A 20,608-nucleotide genomic window follows, 5' to 3' on the forward strand; every position below is an offset into this window, starting at 1 on the left:
AAGGGGCCCGGGCCCACATCACAGCGTTCCTGGGAAATCCCCCACTAACTTCCTGGAGGGCCCATAGCCAGTGAGGGACACCCCCAGGGGGTGCCGACTGTCCTCACTGGAGGACTTCTAACCCAGAGTAAGAACTCACGCAATGAAAGCTAGGCTCCAGGACACGAAACTCACCCCCAAACAAAGAGCCGGCGGACCCTAGAGAAAGGGGCAGACAGGCTTGACAACGCCTCACAGAGGCGGCTCCACAGACGGCCGACAGGCGCAGGAAAAGGCGCTCCAGATCTCAGCCACCAGGAGAGTGCAAGTTACAACCACGCACCAGCACCACACCCCCACAGGACGGCTACGGCAGGCAGACAACACCAAGTGCCCCCGAGGACGCAGGTCGGTGGAACCCTCAGACGTCACTGGTGGATGCAAAACGGGGCAAGTACTTTGGAAAACAGGTGGGCAGTTTCTTACAAAGTTAGAGACACAGCGGGCAGCCGTATGACCCCACAAGGCCACTCCTCGGTATCTAACCCGAAAGTCCACCGGAGGTTCGCACACGAATGTTCATACTGCTCGATTCACCACGAGAACACTGAAGACAGGCCCTCTCTCCGTCCACGGGCTCAGGGATAAACCAGGGGACAGCCCATGGGACACTCTCCACAACGAAACGGAAGGAACCACAGCCACCCGCAGCCCCGCGGAGGGACGTCCGCCTCCTACGCTCAGCACGAGCCCCTCGCCAGGGCTTCAGCCGCCAGGGTCCCGCTGCACTATTCTGGGAAGGGCACAACCCCCTGGGCACACGGAGAGGTCACCGAGGTGGTCAGAACAGAACACAAGGGGGTTCCCACGAAGGGAACGATGCCGACGCCCTCTGGGGAGAAGGAGGAGGCCACAGGCGTCCCCTTTATAGTGAATTACTCTCTACTCTGAGCCCAAGTGTTTGCTCACCCCCTACTGTGTCTGCCTCTGCACGAAAAAGAACAAGTAAAAAAAGCACACAGCAGGCAGAGGGTCCAAAATGCGGCATGGCCCCAGCTCTCCCACCGACGGCCTGGGCTTGCGCAAGCCACCAGCCCTCTCTGAGCTCGGTCTCCCATCCGGAAGATGGGCCCGCTCATTCCCAAGCATCTCGGTCTTCGGTGGGCCTGCAGGGACCCCTCCTCCACCCCGGGCCGCTCGCCCAGGGCCAGAGGCGGAGGCAGCTGCCTGTGTGCTCGGGTTCTGGACTCCTGGCTCCCTGGGTTCAAATCTGGGCTCTGCCCTTCCTGGCTGTGCATCCTGGGACAAGCAGCTCCACCTTTCTGAACCTCAGGGTCCTCATCTCCCAAACCGGCACGATGATCAAACGCTGGCCTCACAGGACGCGGGAGTAAAGTGTGCGCAGAACCAGTGCGCACACAGCCAGCGCTCCACTACTGCCACCCCACCCCGGGGAGACTGCTAAGCTCCAAGAGCCCGGCCCCCCGGCAGGCCCCTTCTGACCCCTAAGAGGGGCAGCTGCAGGCGGCTCCTGCAGGACAATTCCTGCCCCTTTTTCTGTTCTTTGGGGGTTTTTTCCACTCTGATGCCCCCAGGTGTGGCACTTGGTCCCGCCATCGGCCGCAGCTCCAGAGAAGCCCTGCGAGAGGCTGAGGACCGGGAGGCCAGGTCCCTCCAGGCCGCCCAGCCCCCGCTCCTGGAGCCTCCAGGGCCGTCCCCTGCAGCAGATCCCACAGAGAGCCTAGGCAGGGTCAGGCCCGGGGGGCACCCTCCGCAGGAGCCACCTCGGAAAGACAGCCGCCAGATCAGATCTTATCTTCTTCCAACCCCAGCCAGCCCCTCCTGCCGTCCCCAAATGGACACACGGCACCCGCTCCCACATGCCCGCATCCCCGCCCGCAGCCTCCCACACGCCCGCATCCACGCCTGGAGGCTGCCACGCACGCTAGACCCATGCCCACAGGCTCCCATGCTCGCTCACTCAGCCCAGAAAGGCTGGCCGGGAAACCAGCGCCCCTCCTCCAGCGCCCCAGCGGGCACCCATGGGCCTGTCCCGTCCGAGCACAGCGGCTGAATTCCAGCCCCATCCTCCTCTCCCCGGGCTGAGCAGACTGTTTCCCAGCGAAGCAGAGACAGGAGCGAGGACCAGCCCCAAGCCCCCAGCCCACCGCACCCGGGCTCCAGCACTCCAGTGGCCCCCAGGGCCCCAGGCTGAGACCCGCCCGCTCCAGGCACCAGCCCCTCACCAGGCCCCAAACAAGCCCCATCCAGCCCACCTCCCTCCCTCACCCTCCTCTCTGCCCTCCCAGCACCAGCACAGCCTTCTCCTCCACCAAGCATGCCCAGATCACCCCAGCCAGACATGTCCATCCACCCAGCTCAGAGACCAGAAGCCACTAGCCCAAGGCCACACAGCTGCAGGAGGGCAGAGCCAGCCAGGATTCGAACCCAGAGGCAGCTGTCCAGCTTCTACGGGGACACCATCACCCTTCTGCCAGTCGACAGGCTTGCCAGAGCCGAGGGCCATGGGGGGACACGGACACACACACCACATCCAAACGTCCCACGGGGCATGAATAAACGAGCCGAGGGCCAGGGGGGACACGGACACACACACCACATCCAAACGTCCCACGGGGCATGAATAAACGAGCCGAGGGCCATGGGGGGACACAGACACACACACCACATCCAAACGTCCCACAGGGGCATGAATAAACGAGCGCGATAACTTCAAAGCACAGTGCTCAGTGCCAGACATAAGCCAGACGGAACATGACATGGGGGACAGGCAGGAGGAGGCGGGCCCTCAGGAGGTGCCTGGAGCCCAGGCCACAGAGACTAGGAGGTAGGGCGCTCCGGGAGGAAGGCACAGCACACAGGAAGGCCTGGCGGTGGGAACCAGCTAAACTGGAAGAGCCGGCAGGGCTGGAGGGGGCCGGGGGTGGGGGGTTATTTCCAGGGCAGGGGCACAGGAGGGCAGGCACCCTCTGCTGTAACACAGAACCCAGGACAGGTGCGAGGCGGGGCAATCCCTGAGGGCTCCACAGAGGCGGCTACCTCCTCCCCAAGCCTCGCCCAGGCCTCCTCTGCACAGAGTCTCTTCTAAGATCAGAATCCAGGGCTCCAGCCTCAAGCCGGGGCAAGCACACCCCAGCACCTCCAGGCCTTTGCCACCATGCCCTGCCGCAGCCGCCCGGGGGGCAAGGCCTTGACCCTGCAGGCCCCTCAAGGCGCTATTGCACAATGCTCCCTCCTGGCCTCCAGCCTCAGCCGCTCCCTCAGCGGCCCCGCAGGCACGTCTTCGTCGGAGAAGGAGAACAGTGTGGATGGAGCACTCAACGCCCGCAGACAACGGGCAGGCGGCAACAGAGTCAGCGGGTTCCAGCCCCGGCTCCGCACTTCTGCACGGCGCCCAGCCCCTTCATCTCCCCGTGCCTCTGTGTCGCCACCTGTAAACTGAGTGGTGGGGACCACATCCCCTCAGAGGGTTGCTGTAAGGATTAAATGTGTTAATACACAACAGCCCCTCAGAACAGCGCCTGGTACAACGCTCCAAGAACAACCGGGAAACTGAGGCATGGTATGGTCACCTGTCCCAAGTGTCTCAGCTGGATGGAAGCAAATGAAAAAAGGGCTGAAACTCAAATCCTTTTCTGACCCCCCCCAGAGACCCCAGCAAATTCCTCCCAAATGTGCTCATTTCACAGCCAAGCAGACTGAGGCCCGTATCGGATGGGCCTGGTACATCCAATACAATTTGCCCTGGTACATCCACCAGCAAGCTGTCTCTTCAGAGAGCTCCTACACATCCCTCAAAGCCCAGCTCCGTCACGCCCTCCCCCCATGAATAAGCCTTTCTTGACAATCCAGGCATGCCCTGGCCCTCACTGCCACCCCCCCCCCAAAAGCTCTGCCTGCCCAGCAGACCCTGAGCCCTTCAGGAAAGGGCCTGCCTCATCCCTCAGTGGGGCCTCGAGGCCTGGCCCAAAGCCAGATTCACAGCGGGACCAGCAGGGTGAGGCTCAGAGCAAAGGAGGCTGGGAACAGAGGAGGGCCAGGCCCACAGGAGGCCAACGCCGTGGGGTGCAGCTGACAGTAGAGCTGAGAGGGCCTGGCACACAGTGGGCCCGGCCAGCTCACAGCAGACCCAAGCCAGTGGCAGCACGCAGTGAGTACACACGGGCGCACAGTGGGGCCAGGACTGCAGCAGGCAGCAGGGGAGGCTGGACCTGCAGTCTTTCACCCAATCCCTCCCCCAGACAAGCCCCCATGCACCTCCCACAGTCCTCTCCTCCAGGCAGCCCTCACTCCCTCACACTCAGCAATTTCCAACGTGGCTGCAGTCACAAAGCCAACAACAGCAATAATAATAGTGGCCATAACTAGCATTCAGCCGCTCAGAGCTGGCCCGGGGCCGAGCCCTCCCTTACTTCCTTACCTCCAACCACCCTTAGGTAGGCTCCCTACTACCCCCACTTTACAGATGAAGAAACTGAGGCAGGAGGCTGAGTCATTGCCCCAGGGTCGTAGGGTCGTGAGAGGAGAGGTCAGGACCGGAGGCCAACCCTGCACGGGGGGCTGCTCGAGGCTCCTCCTGGGCTAGTCAGACGCCGAGCCAGACAGCAGGGACGAGTTAGTCCTCCCCGCGGCCTCCGGAGCCCCCGCCCCGCCCGTCTCCCCAAGGACAGATGGAGGCTCTGAGAGGGACCACACGGCCTGGCTGCCACCCACCTCGGCGGCCCCTGCAGTGGGCAGGCGCCCCGCGATCCTCTCCCCGGTCAGTGCAGAGGCCAGACGCTGGGCCCCCGGAGGGAGCAGAAGCCACGACGAACCCACAGCACCACCAGCTGCACCAGGGCCGTCTCGGCGGGCTGGGCCCCGGGCGCCTGCCGGCTCTGCCACTCCAGCCCAGGACCTCGGCGCAGCAGCCCCCACCTGCCCACCTCGAACCACTCAGTGGGCACAGGGCAAGTTCTAGAAAACCCCCCAGGGCCTGAGGGGCTGCTATGCCACCCGCCACTCTGAGGAAAGGAAAGTGACCCCCACGTTAGCCTCTGCACAGCCACAACGCCCAGCAATGTGAACTGTGCTGGGCCACAAAGAGTGAGCCACGGGGCGTGTTCTGCAGAGTCCCTAAGCTGGACCCCAGGGACCCCAGAGATCCAGGCACTGGCCCCCAAGGGGCGGGCATGACCTCCAGAAGCAGTCCCTGCAGGTTGGACTCTGGGGACTTCAGGCACAGTGTGACCCAGGCACCCAAAGCTGGGGCAGGCCACAGCCCTGAGGCATTAGGAGGGCGGGGGAGGACCCAACGCCACTCCCAGAGCCACCGGGGTCTGCCTGGCACATCTTTTCACACCAGGGGATCAAGGAGCCTCTCCTGTCCCCAGGGGCCAGGTGTGGCCATCCATGACTGTGGCAGTGAGCAGCCCAGACAGCAGGAGCGTGAGGCAGGCACACTCCACAGCCCTTCCATTTAGAAGCCACCAGTATATTTCATGTTCCTTCGCAAGTGACAGCTGGGGCGGCCGGCCCCTACGGCTCTCCTTGAAGCTGCAGAGGCCGTCACCTGGGGTTCACCCTGCTCCCTGAGTCCCACCCACGGACTGTGCCCACTGGACCGCTGGGGGTGGGGGCGCAGGAGGGGGCCTCTCTCCTCCCCATCCCTCCCCCACTGCCCCACAGGGACCCCAGGGCTGCGAGTGAGCGGACAGGGCCTGGGCTAGGACTAAAAGGGGACAGGGGGCTGTGACCAACAGAAGGGGCCCAGGCTCATGCAAGGAGGGACACACAGCCCCATCCAAAGGGGCTCAAACAAGGAGGCACAGCCATCCAATGGTGGGGGACACAGCACACTCAAGGGGGCCCCGGGTCCAGCCCAGGAGGGCACATGGTCAGGGAGAGCTGGGGAGCCAGCCTGACCCCTGCCCACGAGCACCCCCAGCCCCCAAGTCCCTCTGGGCTCCGCAGAGGGCTGGGGTAACCACAATTACAGCCCCTCCCACACGCACTCACTGCCGCCAGGCCCTGGACCATCTCACTGCCCTGCCAGTGGGCACGATCCCGGCACCACCTCACAGGTGGGGAAACTGAGGCCCAAACACGTTCAGCAACGTACCGGAGATGACACGGCCAGCGAGGACGGGGGGGAAAACCCAGGCGCCCGCCCTCGGCCGCCCCATTCTCCACTCTCCACCCCAAATTCAACGCGGACACGCTTCTCAGGAGCCTCCCGCCCCGCCCGTCTCCGCGCTCCGAGGCGCGGGGCCATCTGCGGAGATGGCGGCCACAGGAGCAATTAGACGCCAGGAAGGAGCCGGGCTATCGACCGCGCGCTGCGGGAGGAGGGGGCGGCGCGCTGGGCACCGGGCTTCCCGCCAGCCCAGGCCCAGGCCGTGAGGGTGGGGCTTCGCTCCGAGGCCTGCGGAGGGGGCCGCACCGAGCAGCATCTGTGCGTCCACCTGTCTGTCCGCCACCGTGCGACACCGCGGGGCCCTGGAGCCCCGCTCCCAGGGGGTCCCTGCGCCAGGCGCCGCCCAAAGCCCTTTCCCTGGCTCAGTTTTACCAGCGCCCCACGCACGGGCCACCGGGACTGGGCCCATTTCACAGATGGGGGCAGCGAGGCAGAGCCGGAGAAAGCGGCCCGGTTCCCACAGCTGCGATTTGCATGGGGCGGCAGCTCTAACCACACGCATCACCTCCGCCGGGGAGCCCCTCGGGGGTGGGAGCCGACGGGACCGCTCGCCGTAAAGAGAATTCAGGCTCTGCACGTAGGCGCACAGAGCAAGCGCCCCCAGCGTTAGCTGCTCGGCTGGCTCCCCTGGGGGAGGCCTGGCCGGGATCCAGGGGGTCCCTCAGGAGGGAAACCGCGGCAGACCCTTCCCGCCTCTGCCCCCGGCTCCCCGGCCCAGGAGCAGGGTCTGCGCCATCGGTGTCTGCTGGGCGGGGCGGGGGGCTGCCTGGGAGAGCCCAGGTGCCCTGGAGCCATCGATCGATCGATCGCCAGAAGCAATTAATTGTCGGGTCAAGAGAGGGTGAAAGAGATTTGTCACCAGGGGTCCAGGGGATCTTCCAGCGAGTCCGGCCCCCGGGGGGGGAGGGGGGATTCCCGCTGACCAGTCCTGAGACAGAGACCGGGACCCCTGCACACTTCCTCCAGCACCCCCTCGACCCCTCGCCCCCACGGCCTCCCTCTGCGTGCTCCCCACTCGCAAGCTCGACTCTCCCAAGACCACCCCCGCCCCGCGCAGGCCGGGGGCGCGCCCCGCATCGGTGACCTGCGCACCAGGAGGGACCAGACCACCCTCCGGGGGTGCCCACGGCACAGACGGGAGCCCATGCAGAGTCCCAGCAGCCCCGAGTGGCCTGCGACCCGGATCGGATCCCAGGGGCACCACGCGCCGGGTGGGCGACCCCACCGCCATCGCTCCACTTCTCTGAGGCTGCTCCTTCTGCCATGGAGTGGAGCGGAGGACCGGGGTGGCTGAGCGCAGGCGCCCGGTCACATCCAGCTGCGCCTTTCTGCAAAGCCCGAGGGAGCGGCCTCGCTGCCCTGAGCCTCGGTTTCCCCATCTGTAAAGGAGAGGTGATGCCAGGAACTACTCGGTGTGCAATACGCGCCGGCACACAGCAGGCGCTCGGTCCAAGCTCCAGGTCCGGGCTCCCAGCCCCGACCCTGCTCGGACGTCGGTCAACGCCCCTCGCACCTGGGACCCCAGCCCCAAGCCCTGAGCCGCGCGGTGATCGCACACGGAGCGCGGCCTCGGGGGACGCCCAGACACGGACGGGACCCGGAGAGGGACGGGGCACGGGCCCCTGCGTGTCCCTCCGTCCGCCCCAAATCCCCGCGCACGCCCCGGCCACGTGCTGCCCCTCGCGTCGCCGTCGGGTGGAGAGACGCCAGGAAACCCCCCGGGCGCGCCTGCAGCGCCCGGGAGCCCGAGGCGGAGGCCCAGGCGCAGGCCGTGCACCCAGGCCCCGCGGCGCTTTCCGACGTCCCACGTGAGCAGCACCCCGCCTGCAGGTGCTCAGAAGCCCAGGTCCCCGGGGCGGCCCGGGTGACACTGAGTCAGAGCGAGAAAACTCAGCGGAAACTGAAAAGAGCCCGGGGGCCCCGCTCCCCGAGTGAGGCGCGCTGATTCACAGCTGCGCTGGCAAGTTCCTGCTTCTGCGGCCACGAGGGGGCAGGGACAGGGCCGCGGGACAGCCCCTGTGCCGGGGGTCCCTCTCCACCGGTGGGTGAGCAACGCTCCGTGCACACCAGATGAACGGATCACCCCTGGATTCGCACAACCAGGGGCCCCTGAGGGCCCAGCAGCCCGGCACAGCAGTGCCCCTGGGGCCGCACGTTGCTGGAGAGGCACACAGGAGGGCCCCACTGGGGCACAGGCTTCTACAGCTGCCTGGCAGGCCGCCCTGTGGTGACCTCAGGATCTGGCTGGAGACTCCAGTTCGAGTTTCCCGGTTCCACTGCTTTCCAGCTGTGTGACCCTGGGCATGTTGCTTAACATCTCTGAGCCACTTCCTCACCTGTGAAATGGAAACTCTCATCTCACAGGGCGGCCTTAGAGACTCAGTGAGCAGATGCATACAGAGGGCCTAGCAGACAGTAAGAGCTCAATACTTACCTTTTTCAGTTCCCAAACTGTCTTTTTATTGAAGTGAAATTCACACAACGTAAGCTTAACCATAGAAAGTGAACAGTTCAGGGGCATTAACTTCCTTCACGATGTTGTGAAAACACCACCTCTGTCTCGTTTCAAAACATTTCCATCACCCCAAAGGGACCCAGACCCACCAGCGGTCTCCCCCTACACCCCCTCCCCCAGCCCCCGGAAACCGCTATCTTCCTGTCTCTGTGGCTTTGCCTGTTCTGGACGTTTCACATCAGCGGAATCTCACACCTGCGGCCTTTGGCGCCGGGCTCCTTTCCCTCAGCATCGTCTTCACCCACATTCTAACATGGATCAGCACTTTGTTCCTTTTTAGGGCCGAATAGTATTCTATTGGGAGGATAAGCCAATTATGCTTTTTTTAAATAAGAAAAGTAAATATAAATAATGTTATAAGTAATACAGAAATGCAATGTGACCAAGTATATACATACACACAAACACGAAATAGTAAAATATCTGTCAAACCAGCAAGTAAATAATCATCACGACTGTGATGATGTGGAATCCGGCCAGTGGGAGGAGCCAGCTAGCAGAAGGGAGGGGACCGTGGGAGCCCCAGAGCTGATGTCCCCTGCTGAGGGAACTTCCCTGCTCAACTGTCAGGCCTCTGGTGTCCAGGCCCTGCTGTGCAGTGTGATCCTGAGCCAGCTCCTCACCCTCTCTGGGCCTCGGCCTCCCCATCTATAAACAGCACGGGAGGGGACCCTCAGGGGGACTTGCCACCTGACACCTGCAATTCTCAGAGCTTCCAACTGTCTCTCAGCCCTGGGGAAGGGGGGTCGTGGCGGCCAGACTGTGGGATCCTGACAGGCATGGGACACATCCCCAAGGGAGGCTGGTGACAGCAAGGACAAGCAAGCCTGGGAGGCCTGGAGACCCTGCCCGGCGCACGCTCTGGGCCTCACAGCAGGAAAAGGGAACCAGGGTCTGCCTTGCCCTCGCCGGCCCGCCAGGTGCAGCCCAGACACCGAAGGCCCATGTGGGCTCTGGACCTCGCCCTGCCCACGCTGGGCCACATCCTTCCTGGCTGTGGGGCCGCTCTGCACACCGTGGGGCATTTACAGCGTCTCTGGCCTGGACCCACCAGACGACAGTGGCATCTCCCCCAGGTTGGGACGTGGCCCGCCGACCGCACCCACTGGGCCCCCCACAGCCTCTCCCTGGGCAGGAAACAGCACTGGGGTGGGGACCACTGCCCACTGGTCTGGCCGGTTCCGGACAGGGCATCAGCCACTTGAGGAACAAGGACCCCGCGTCCAGCACCCGCCCGCCTGCTCCAGGTCAGGGACGCATTCAGGCATCGACACCAGCTGGCCTCGCCCCTGCCACGTCCTGACCCCATTCCAGGCACCGGGGCCCCGAAGCAGATGAGACAGACCCAGCACCTGCACCCCTAGAAGTGACCTGATGTGGGGAGGCAATGACGCAGAAGTGACTGAGTCACTCTGATCTCTAGGGAACAACATTCCAGGGGTGGGAACAGCAAGTGCAAAGGCCCGGGGGTGGGCAGGTGTGTGGCTGCAGCAAAGCAGAAGCGAGCGTAGGGTGGCTCCCCAGGGCCTCAGGCTTCCGGCTTCAGTCCTGGAGGAAGAGGGCGGAGGGTACGGGACAGGAGCTGAGGAGTCCACTCTCCTTCCGACAGGGTCCCTCTGGCTGCAGCACGGGGAACAGGCGGCAGGGGCAAGGGTGGACTCAGGGCCCAGGAGGAGGCTACTGCAGTCGTCCAAGCAGAGGGGGCTGGGGGGATCCCAGCGCCTGCTCTGACGTTATTGCTTTTGTTACTATTATTGATACGGAAAGGGAGAGGGTTTCAACCACAGTGGTCGTCTCCTGCAGCATGTTGTTGTCATTATTGCAGAAAGCATCTCAACCGCAGCGGTCCCAGCCCATCGGGACGAGCACACTGTCACTGCTGGTGGTATGTGCTGTGAGAGCAGAGGGGGGTCCCTGGCAGTGTCCCCACCCCGGAGCGTCTCAGAAATGTGCAGGGATGTTTGGGGCTGTCCCGTGACTGGCGCTCAGCCGGGGGACAAGTCACCCTCCTCACACAAGTTTCAAACAACCCGGCTGCTAAACAACCTGCCGGAACAGATCCAAACGCGGGTTTTTTTAATGGGACTTTCATGTCTTTTCAGCACCGAAACGCTTCTGATGTCACTCGTCTCGAACCTGCACTTACTGACTCTGAGCGCGAGCCAGCAGCTCCTCGTCTCCCTTCCTAGTTGGGGCGTTACACTGATTGCTGTTGTTGTTGCTAATTCTGGGCAAAGTCAGGACCGTATCAAGGAGGAATTTCAGTGCCAAAGAGTAAAAGAGATTTTCCAAGTATATGCTGTAATTACTGTCAGGGTTGTCAGGATGCTGTGGGGTGCTGGGGAAGTTAGCTGACCTCTCTGAGCTGAGCTGCTTGCCTGTAACAGGGGGAAAGTGATGGGGGCTGCTCGCTCAGGAGATTGAGAGGATCAAATGAATTAAGGCGGCCTGTGCCTGCCACCGCGGGAAGCGCACAGAAGGCACACAGCCCTCAGTCGGGCAGGCGGCCGAAGGGGCTGGAGGCGGGCGGGCAAAAGCCCCCGGCGCAGGCCCCAGCTTGGCAGGGGTGGAGGACAAAATCCCGCACTCCTGCCTGGGCCAGGTGGCCCAGCGCCCGCCGGCTTTCGTCTCCAGGAGGTAAGCCGCCCATTCAAGTTCACATCCAGGATCAAATGAACCCACTTAATCGCCTTAGGGATCTGCCCCGAGCCGGCTCCCCAGGGTCGGTGGGGGGGGGGATGGCGGCTGAGCCCCAACTGGTGGAGACCACACAGCCAGGCCAGGCACGGGGCGGAGGCGGGGGTTCGTGGGCCTCCCGCCCGGCCAGCTGCGGTGACCCCAGGGCAGATGCGCGCAGCGGCCTTCAGAGTCGTGCACACACCATCTGCTCACCGTCACAAAGCACCTACTGCGCACACGTCCGGGCGAAGTGACTCACTTAATCCCCACGGCAACCAGGAGGGAAGCACTTTCCCATTTTCCAGACAGGGAAACTGAAGCCCGGAAAGGCCACAGTCAGCCCAAGGCAAAAGACCCTCACAGGGTCACCTGCAACCCTCACGACAACCCTTGCGCCATTTCAGAGGGGGAAACTGAGGCAGAACGACCCTTAAGTCACCACCACATCCCGATGCCAAGCCAGGGCAGGTGGGCAGGGCCCGCTGTGCGGGGAGGGGGCACAGGCCTGCCCTGCTCCCAGCTGCGTCCCGGCACCCAGGACAGCTCCTGGCACAGCAGGAACCTAGGGAACAAAGTCCACACGCGGCACAGGCTCCAAAGAACGCTTCGCCGTGCCCTCCAGACAGCCCTCTGGGACCCCGCCAGGCACCAGAGGGGTACCAAGGCGGGGTGGTGGGCGACTGCGCCCCTTGGGGGACACTGGGCGAGGTCTTTTCTGGTTGTCACAATGCGGGGGTGGGGGGGGTCACTGGCACCTAGTGGGTAGAGAGCAGGATGCTGCTAAACATCCTACTGTACACAGGGCACCCAACCAAAATAATCCGGCCCCAAAGGTCAGCAGCGCCCAGGCTGAGAAACCCAGCTGAAGTGCACTCCCTTAAGCATCAACTGAGCGCCTACTACGTGCAGGCTGCACAACAACCCTGCACACAGACGAGGTCACAGTGGCTCCGAGGGGTGAGGCTTTGTGCCCCGTGTCACACAGCTGCTGCAGGACAGAGGGGGCACTCGAGCCCAGGTCCCCTGACTCAAAGCCCCAGCCAGAGGCAGCAGGACCCCCACCCGTCCCAGAGGAGGCCACTCAGCGGGCCAGGGCTGCAGACACGCACAGCTCTCCGCCCCTCGCCGCGTCCCTTCCAGGCAGCAGAGGCCGGAGCCGGCTCTTTTCATCAAACCCTGGAACACGGAGATAACGACGGGCTCTCCTGGGCGGTGGGAACGTGGTCGTATTTCTTTATGGGCAGGCTTTTTGTTTCTTAATTTCCCATTTACAGAGAACACGTCTGTTCTGCTTCTAAAAACCAAAAGTCTTCCTCGTGAGGCAGCTGGCAAACCACAGCCCCCACCCCGAGGGCCTGGCCGGGGGATCCCACGCCCTGCACAGTGCCGGTCCGCTGGGGCGGCCCCCTGCAGCGCCTTCTGCGACAAGCCCCTCCCGGGAAACCGCCGAGGACAAGGGACAGCGCGGGAGCCCCCAGAGGCACTCGGAGAAGCCCCCACACGCTGCCAACGACCGGGTGACATCTCCAGGAAACACACCAATCACATGCCATGAGTCCCCGTGACAAAATATCATCCACGCGGAAGCTAAAATGCGTCAACTAGATCTAACAGCGCCAACACATCACAAAATCATAATTAAAAAAATTAATCGAGGGGCCGGCCCCGTGGCCAAGTGGTTAAGCTCTCACGCTCTGTTTCACCAGTTTGGATCCTGGGCGCAGACATGGCAGCACTCATGGAGCCATGCTGAGGTGGTGTCCCACACATAAAACAGAGGAAGAAGGGCACAGATGTTAGCTCAGGGCCAGTCTTCCCCAGCAAAAAGAGGAGGATTGGCACAGATATTAGCTCAGGGCCAATCTTCCTCAGCAAAAATAAATAAATAAATAAAAATTTAAAAATAACGATAGCTACACAGGTCTAAACACCTTGTATATTACCATTCTAACCTTCATGTTTTACATATCAGAGAAACTGAGGCATGGCAAGCCGAGATGCCTGACGCCTCCTGGCTGGTAAGGGACCACGGTGGGGGGGACGGGAACCCGAGCTATCAGAATCGTGGCTCGTAGCCACCCGGGTCTGCGGCCTGTCTAAACGGGAAGAGGAAATCACTGGGGTGAGTTATACAAAAGCTGTCGCCATTCGACCCCTTCTGACCCGCAAAGCCGGCAGCTCCCGACGCTGGCTGACAGCAGACCGCAGAGCAGGGCGCGCAAACACATCCGCGCCACCTTCCAGCGGAGGGGGCCGGCCCGGCGTGCGGGGGTCCCCGCAGAGGCCTGGGGACGATGAAGACCTGGATTGGGAGGGCACGAGTCCAGCTGAGGCACGGCCGCTGCCAGGAAGAGGATTCGGGGACCTGAAAGTCACCCTAACCTTGGTTTTAATAAAAGGCAGCCTCCTGAGCTGGCAGCCCCAGGCCTGGCCCGCGGGACCGAGGCGGGCTGGGGCCCGCCCACCTGCTCCCCTCTGCCCCTGGCCCCGCGAAGGCCGTCCAGGAGGGCAGGTCCCCGGGGCCGGGTGGCGGGGCCTCCTCACGGGCAGGCAGGAGCAGCTGACCCCGAAGGATGGAGTTTCGTCAACTGCAGGCTTCAGGTTTCTGGGCGCGGCCGGGGCCTTGGCGTGGGCCATCGTCTTCCTCTTTCCACTAACGCTGGAAGGAAGCGGGCTGTGGCGTCGCCCGCCCGCTCCAAGCGTCTGGAGCACCTGCCTCTTGGGCTCAGGGCCGCATGGGACAATCCACCGAGGCTCGTCACGGGAGGGGGACAAGCTGGGGACATATTTTCTTTCTGGCCCTTCACTGGGCCAGGCAGCCCCACTGGAATTGAAGGAATTAAGAAGACGCGGAGCAAGAAAACCATCCCCACCTCACGTCGCCCTGTCCTCTCAGCAAAGCCTCCAAACGGCCGTCTCTCTGCTTCTGGACGTTCCCTTTGCACTTCGTTTTTCTCCAGCACAGCCCTTCACAGTCTGCAGGCCGCTCACCACAACCCCAGGTCAAGGCCAAGACACCGAGCGGCCACCTGACTCGAAGGTCACCAGGGCAGGGATACACCAGCATCTCAACGAGTGTGTCGCTCCGGCTGCTGGCTCTCGGGAGGATGCGGGCTCCGCGTGAGTTTCTGTCCCCACCATCAGGAATGACCAGGGTGGGGTGGCTCAGAACAGCACAGATTCCTTATCTTCTCCTTCTGGACGCCGGGCGTCTGCGATGACGTGACAGGGCTGAAAGCAAGGGGCCGGTGGGACCAAGCTCCTTCCGGAAGCTCTGGGCAGAGATGCTCCCGTCTTTTTCAGCTTCGAGACGCTGCCGGCGTCCCTGGGCCCCTGGCCCCTTCCTCCATCCTCAAAGCCCCCAGCCCACCATCTTCAAATCTCTGGTTAGACCTCCCACTCCCTCCTCACAAGGACACTTGTGATTACTTTGCCCACCAGGATCGTCCAGGACAACGACCCCATCTCAAGGTCAGCTGATGAGCGGCCTTGATTCCATCTGCAAACCTTCACTCCCCTTTGCCGTGTAACAATATATTCACGGCTCCCGGGGCTTAGAACACAGGCGTCTTTGGGGGAGACCATTATCCTGCCTACGACAGGCTCCAAAAAGCTCCAGGCCTCTAGGGAACTGCTCCTACGGCCCACCCCACAAACCCTGAACTCTGAAAGGCAATTATTGGGGTCCACGTGGCTTAGTCTCCACTCCTACAGAGCATGAGTGGGCCGGCCCAGCTGTGTCACCTGTATGGTGAATACACGCCCTTGGTGGTGCTGACTCTAGCCTTTGACGGAAATGTGAATCAGGCAGAGCCCTACGGCCTCTCACGAGAGACCTCCCTCCCTAGGATGACAACAAGCAATTCATCAATCAATATTCTTGGGCAACGGTTTTTGTTTTTCTCGGACCAGTCACAAATCGCCCTGTTGTACTCCCCACACTCCATTAAGATCCATAACAGGGAAGCCACCATGTCGAAACCTATACATCTTCACGTCCACGCATTCTAGGTCAAGAATGCTGCTCGCACCAGCAAAGCACGTAACCTCGGTGGGGATGGAGGCCTTTGCAAGGCACCACTGACCTGCAGCCAGACGCGCGCTTGGGAAAACGTCCAAAGGACCGAGCCGGCCTCGCCCTCACCCCACGGCGGGTGCCTGCCAGCGACGGGGGAGCAGTGGGCAACAGGGACTGGGGAAGCAGAGCCACTCAGGACATCCCTGCTGTGGGTCAGCACCCCCACAGCTGCTGCTGACCACGCCCGCTCGCACCCCTGCCCAGGAGCCAGGGCCCCCAGGGACCTGCCAGTCGAGACAAGGACAAGGTGGATCCTGCCCGGTAACAACAGAGTAACATTAACAGTGTCAACCATCGCAGCCCGGAAGACGACGGAGGGCGCGTGAAACACTCTCCTTGCTTCAAAGCCCTTGTGGGGCTCTTTCCTGCCAGAGACCTGGGAGGAGTATATCAAGGCCCAGAGAGGTTATGCAAAAATCATAGCGACCCAGCAGTTGAGATGGGTCTCAAATGCTCAGCTCCCCTCACGGCCCAGCTCCCAGGGCAGGGCCCTCCAGGTGGTTCCACCTCGGCAAGTTCCCCAAGCCCCTCCCTCCCTGATGTCTAGATAGGGCCCAGCGCCCCTCCCCAGATGCTCTCAATGCCCCGCCTCTTACCTTCCTCCCAGCCCCCTCTCAATGTCAAACAACCCACGGTGCCCTCTGCAGCCCCCTGGCTGCCATCCCAACACCCCGGAAACACTCCTCACAGCACAGGGAGCAGAGGCGGCCAGACACACGGCCCAGGGCTCAAGGGCACAGAGAGGGCAGCGAGAGCCCGAAGGTCACACAGCAAACCCGCAGAGCAACCCCAGGCGCACACACCTTCCGCCCTGGCGCTCGCCCCAGAGAAGCACGTTCCAGGAGGTGCTGCCGCGAATGGGGTGCAGCCCGGGCCCAGGTGCCACAACAGGCAGCTTCCTGCTCACGCTGCGGCTGCTATTTGTAGCCCAAACAGTGGGGTCAGCTTCCTGCACGGCAGGGCCGCTGCGGCCTGGCGCCTGCGAGGGTGACCCCAAGGGGGCCGGGCCAGTGGGGGCAGGGCGGAGGGCCGAGACGCCCAGGCTGGGCACAGGATGGATGCCGGCCACCCGCTCCGGGCCTACAGTCTAGGGGAAAGGGAGACCTGAGGACAGGCCAGGCTCCAGCCATGACAGCCGCCCACCCAGGAAGGCGCTTACAAGCCGCGTGCCCTGGACCACTGACGTCGCCACTCTGTGCCTCAGTTTCCCCACCACTGAATGCAGAAATTAACAGTTCTGGCCACATGGGGTTAAAATGAGCCTCACCAAGCAGGTGCCCGGTGAGCTCGCTGCAGCGCCCCACCCCCTCAGCTCAGGGCCCCGTAACACCCACCCTGCCCAGCGCTGCCCAGAGACCAGACACGGAGGGTGGGGACACACCCTGTCCCCAACAGGCCACGTCACAGAGGCCCCCAGCGCCCAGCTGCCCCACTCCCCTATGAGGCGGGAAGCAGTTACCGCCTTTCACAGATGCAGAAACCGAGGCACAGAGAGACAGAACTCCGCCCCAGAAAGGGAGCCGGGCGTCCGGCCCTGAGGGTCCTGGAGCAAACTGGGGTCTCCTCTCTCAGCAGATGGCAGCCAGGCCTTACCGGCCCCGGGAATGTGCCCTAGGCTGCCTGGGGAGCTGGTCTGGGCCCCACAAGCCCCCTTCCTGGGATGGGGTGGGGAGGCTGTGTTGGCCACAACAGCACCCAGAGGCCGCCCACTCACGGGACACAGGCTTATGTCCCCCAGGCACCTGGGGTCGTCCAGCTGTGTGTCCCAGCCTGCCTCCAAAGAACGACAAGGGAACATCCACGCAGCGAACTGAAACACCCACACAGTGAAGGGCGACCTGCATGGGGGGGACAGGACCTGACCTGGATCTGCAACGGGGCACGTGGGGAACAGATGGTCAGGGGACCCGGGAGGGGCTATGGCAACAGTCCAGGCCAGCGTGACGGCAGCCGCGTGAGCTCCTGGGCTGCTGTCACCAATGCCCACAGCTCAGAACAACGGGGCGTCTTCTCCTGCAGTTCTGGAGGCCGGCGTGGGAGACCCAGGCACGGGCAGCGTGGCTCCTCCCGGAGGCCCCGAGGGAGGGTCTGTTACCTGGTCTCCTGGCCGGAAGGTTCCTTGGCTGCAGCTGCATCGCTCGTCTCTGCTCGTCCACCCCCCCCCCCCACCCCCTGCCTTCTCTTCTCTTAGAAGGACCCGTCATGTTGGATTCGGGCCCACCCCACTCCAGCGTGACCTCCCCTCAACTCATTACATCTGCAACGACCCTATTTCCAAACAAGGTCCCCAGCTGAGGTTCCGGGAGGAACCTGAGTTCGGGGGGACACTATTCCACCCTGGACAGCGGCCTGGACGGGGTGCGGGGAGTCCAGGTGGCGAGAGCAAAGGTGGTTCAACACATTCGGGCGGTGGGAGCCGGCAGGGGGCAGTGAGAGCCCCCAGCTCAACCCCGGCTTCCGTCCTCCCCTGGTGTGACTGTCACAGGAGGCACCCGGGTCACCCCCTCACATAACTCCCACCCAAACCCCACCCTGTGGACCTGGTCCGAGCCCTCAGGACCCCAGAGGGGCCCCCGACTCCCGCTGGGCCCTCCGCTCCGCTCCCAGTCCAGGGGCCTGGCGCACCAGCCCAGCGGAGCCCCCGCATCTCCCCACCCAGCCCAGCAGGCTCGCCTCGTTAGCCTAACGAGCAGGGCCCCGGTGCCAGGCGGTTGCCATGGCCACGGAGACGGGCCGCAGCACGGGCGGTGCTCCCAGAGGGTCTGCGGTGGCACCGGGGTTCAGCGCGCGGCCAGCAAGGGCCTCCTCCCACGGGGCCAGGCTGCGGGGCTCCTGGCTGACAGCATCTCCCAGAGGGGCCCCCGGGGCCACAGGGAGAAAGCCACCCTCCCCCACATTGAACTGCCCTGCCACCAGTCCCCCCAGCAGACCAGGGGTCGGAGGCGGTGGGCACACAGGCCCCTGGGCGACGAGAAGGGCCTGGATTCCGTGCAGGAAGTGGCGGGAAACCCACAGGGCTCAGGGCCAGCTCACGTCCCTCACCGCCGCCGTGGCCCCGCCTGGCAGCTGCCACAGAGGTTGGACTGTGGGGCAGAAGGGACACTGGGGACCAGGGAGGGAGGAGGCCACGGCCGGCGCTGGGCGGGCGAGAGGATGGCTCGGTGACCCCAGGGCTCTGGCCCATGCCCCCACTCAGGGAGGAAGCCCAGGCTGGGGTCTGGGGGCAGGGGGCAGGGGCCAGTCTGGGGAGGGCTGTGCCTGAGGCCCCTTGGGGACATCCGTGAGCAGGGAGGAGGCTGCTGGACCCACTGCCCAGCCCCGCCGGCCCCTGGCTGATGAGCCGTGGACGGACGGGAGGGGCTGGGAGGTGGCCTGCAGGGAGGACTCGAGGCTCAGGGGGCCCCCACAGCACCCTTGCCTCACCTCCGCCTGCGGCTGGGTTTCACCCATGGGCACAGTGGGGGCCCGGCACAGCGGCTCTCGTCCTAGGCGGCATCGCACAGCCAGCAAGAGGCGGACGGGGATTCGGACAGTGGCTCATCTGAGACCGTGCACAGGCCCTGTGACGCAAGCACAGGTCACCAAGGCCTCGGCCCCGACCCGGGCGAGGCGGACCCCGGGGGCCTCCAGGCCTCCCAGGCCAGGCGCACGCCCCTGCGGGCGGCCGCCGCCTCCCAACTCCACCCACAGCAGCCCCACGGCCGCTCTTCTGCTTCCTCCAGCTCAGAGAGGCAGCCGGGCCAGGAGGAAGCAGCGCAGAGCTGTGGCTGGACTGAGGCGCCCCGGGGGCCCGCAGGGGGACACGCCCGCAGCACGGCCAGGCAACAATCCCAAGATCCCTAGCCCCGGGTCCCAGACGGGACGCTGCATCCAGGGCAAGGGGAGGAGGCTCGCCGCCTGCCCCCCTCCAGGGCCCCCTTCTAAGGCCAGCGGGTCACAAGGGCCGCGGGGCCCCCAACAGGGACATCTTTCACCGTCCAAGTCCCTCCCTGTCGTCTTCCCAAGTCCCAAACAAGGGGGACATCCAGAGAGCCCAGGTCTTGTGGAGGGTCTGACCTTGCTTAAGACACTCCACGGGGCCAGGCCACGGCTTCCTGCCAGAACCGTCCATCGGGAGACCACCTCACAGGCACGCAGGGGACACAAGCTCAGAAGCATCCTGCAGCGTGTTTTCCTCTTCTTGACTCCTGCCCCACTGCAGGTCAGCCCTCAAGAGCTGAGACGAGTTTTAAGAATGCACAGGATAAGATAGAATCAGAGAGCAAGGTCAGAGCAAAGGGAAACATCAGGGACAGGCTAATCTGAAATCAGGATGAAGTAGGTAAAACCAAACCAGACACAGGCCCAGACTGTTGAAGCAGGCTGCAAATTCGACTCTGAGCTTCCTAACAGCCAAAGCAAAGTGGGAAACAAGATGGTTATACGTGACTTTGCAAAAATTGTGAAAACTATGTCACCATGTACAGAAGATGCTACAGCGACTATGACGTGCTATAAGAAGGGGTTACAGCCTCGGGCATCATATAAGAGGCCAAAGATCATGCCAGAAGTCAGCCAGACTGCCTGCTGCCTTAACCATCCCCCTTTCCTACCTCATTCCACAACAGCAAACTATAACCATGAGCATAAGCACAACTGAGCAAGAACAGTGAGCCAGGCCGGGGGGAGGGTGTGACCCGCACGGTGTGACCCTCAGACTCACAGTGAAAACCCCGCAAGCTTATGTGGAAGTTAACAAGAAGGAGGGGTCACTCCAGGTCAGAGACGGGCAGACATTTTCTGTAAAGGACCAGAGAATAAATATTTCAGGCTTTGTGAGCCTGCTGGCCTCTGTCCCAACTCCTCAGCTTAGCAGTTGTAGCCGGAAACCAGCCGCAGACAACACGTGAACGAACGGGCGCCGCCACATGCCAATAAAACTTTACTCACGGACACTGAAATCTCAAACTCACGTAGTTTCACATGTCACAAAAGGTTCTTCTTCTTTTCATTTTTTTCAACCATCAAAAAATGTAGGGGCCGACCTGGTGGCACAGTGGTTAAGTGCGCATGTTCCGCTTTGGCGGCCCGGGGTTCGCCGGTTCGAATCCCAGGTGCAGACATGGCACCGCTTGGCACGCCATGCTGTGGTAGGTATCCCACATATAAAGCAGAGGAAGAT

General features: G+C 63.1%; 1 protein-coding gene across 39 annotated transcripts in view; it reads right to left on the reverse strand.

The window, feature by feature from the left end:
- Positions 1-20,608, reverse strand: part of NCOR2 (nuclear receptor corepressor 2) — a 205,793-nt gene that overhangs the window by 178,491 nt on the left and 6,694 nt on the right. Inside the window, exons 1-2 of one of the 39 annotated variants that reach the window (XM_070275475.1) lie at positions 20,150-20,226; positions 19,504-19,663 (exon numbers count right to left, since the gene is read on the reverse strand). The exons of 37 other annotated variants lie outside the window; for them this stretch is intronic. The gene's annotated coding sequence lies outside the window, so the exon portion shown is untranslated. Of the gene's footprint in view, positions 1-18,870; positions 18,889-19,503; positions 19,664-20,149; positions 20,227-20,608 lie in introns of those variants that run through there. One more of the 39 variants, XM_070275476.1, reaches the window with a different exon arrangement.

The sequence above is a fragment of the Equus caballus genome, chromosome 8 (genome assembly GCF_041296265.1).
Source record: "Equus caballus isolate H_3958 breed thoroughbred chromosome 8, TB-T2T, whole genome shotgun sequence".
NCBI lineage: Eukaryota > Metazoa > Chordata > Mammalia > Perissodactyla > Equidae > Equus > Equus caballus.